This window comes from Triticum urartu, chromosome 4, assembly GCF_003073215.2.
Source record: "Triticum urartu cultivar G1812 chromosome 4, Tu2.1, whole genome shotgun sequence".
Classification (NCBI taxonomy): domain Eukaryota; kingdom Viridiplantae; phylum Streptophyta; class Magnoliopsida; order Poales; family Poaceae; genus Triticum; species Triticum urartu.
In genome coordinates this window covers 616283149-616285290 of record NC_053025.1, presented here as the reverse complement: position 1 = coordinate 616285290, position 2142 = coordinate 616283149, and positions in this window count along the sequence as shown.

The window sequence follows — 2142 nt, the reverse complement described above, 5'->3', positions numbered from 1 at the left end:
TAGAGAAATTCTTTAAGTAATATGACATGATGTAGAGGGATAAACTCATGCAATATGATATAAACCCCATCTTGTTATCCTCGATGGCAACAATACAATACATGCCTTGCTGCACCTGCTATCAATGGGAAAGGACACCGCAAGATTGAACCCAAAGCTAAGCACTTCTCCCATTACAAGAAGGATCAATCTAGTAGGCCAAACCAAACTAATAATTCAAAGAGACTTGCAAAGATAACAAATCATACATAAAAGAATTCAGAGAAGATTCAAATATTGTTCATAGATAAACTTGATCATAAACCCACAATTCATCGGTCTCAACAAACACACCGCAAAAGAATATTACCTCAAATAGATCTCCACGAGAATAGTGGAGAACTTTGTATTGAGATACAAAGAGAGAGAAGAAGCCATCTAGCCAATAATTATGGACCCGAAGGTCTGAGGTAAAAGACTCACACATCATCGGAGAGGCTATGGTGTTGATGTAGAAGCCCTCCGTGATCAATGCCCCCTCCGGCAGAGCGTCGGCAAAGGCCCCAAGATGGGATCTCACGGGTACAGAAGGTTGCGGCGGTGGAATTAGGTTTTTGGATCAATATCTAGTAGTTTGGGTGTACGTAGGTATATATAGGAGGAAGAAGTATTCGGTGGAGCAACGTGGGACCCACAAGGGTGGAGGGCGCGCCCAGGGGGGTAGGCGTCCCCCTACCTCGTACCCCTCGTGGTTGCTTTCTTGACGTAGGGTCCAAGTCCTCTGGATCACGTTCGTTCCAAAAATCACGTTCCCGAAGGGTTTTATTCCGTTTGGACTCCGTTTGACATTCTTTTTCTTTGAAACTCTGAAATAGGCAAAAAAACAACAATTTTGGGCTGGGCCTCCGGGTTAATAGGTTAGTCCCAAAAGTTAATATAAAAGTGTATAACAAAGCCCATTAATCATCCAAAACAGAATATAATATAGCATGAAGCAATAAAAATTATTAGATACGTTGGAGACGTATCAAGCATCCCCAAGCTTAATTCCTGCTCGTCCTCGAGTAGGTAAATGATAAAAACAGAATTTTTGCGGAATGCTACTTAGCATAATTTTCAATGTAATTCTCTTAATTGTGGTATGAATATTTCAGATCCGAAAGATTCAAGACAAAAGTTTAATATTGACATAAAAATAATAATACTTCAAGCATACTAACTAAGCAATTATGTCTTCTCAAAATAACATGGCCAAAGAAAGTTATCCCTACAAAATCATATAGTCTGGCTATGCTCTATCTTCACCGCACAAAGTATTTAAATCATGCACAACCCCGATGACAAGCCAAGCAATTGTTTCATCCTTTTGGTGTTCTCAAAATTTTTCAATCTTCACGCAATACATGAGCGTGAGCCTAGGTGGAATAGAATGTTGGTTGTGGAGAAGACAAAAAGGAGAAGATAGTCTCACATCAACTAGGCGTATCAACGGGCTATGGAGATGCCCATCAATAGATATCAATGTGAGTGAGTAGGGATTGCCATGCAACGGATGCACTAGAGCTATAAGTGTATGAAAGCTCAACAAAAGAAACTAAGTGGGTGTGCATCCAACTTGCTTGCTCAAGAAGACCTAGGGAAATTTGAGGAAATCCATCATTGGAATATACAAGACAAGTTCAATAATGTAAAATGCCCACTAGTTTATGAAAGTGACAACATAGGAGACTCTCTATCATGAAGATCATGGTGCTACTTTGAAGCACAAGTGTGGAAAAAAGATAGTAACATTGTCTCTTCTCTCTTTTTCTCTCATTTTTTATTTGGGCCTTCCTTTTTTTGGCCCCTTTTCTCTTTTTTTGTCCGGAGTCTCATGCCGACTTGTGGGGGAATCATAGTCTCCATCATCCTTTCCTCACTGGGACAATGCTCTAATAATGATGATCATCACACTTCTTTTTACTTACAACTCAAGAATTACAACTCAATACTTAGAACAAAATATGACTCTATGTGAATGCCTCCGGCGGTGTACCAGGATATGCAATGAATCAAGAGTGACATGTATGAAAAAATTATGAATGGTGGCTTTGCCACAAATACGACGTCAACTACATGATCATGCATGGCAATATGACAAGGATGAAGCGTGTCATAACAAAC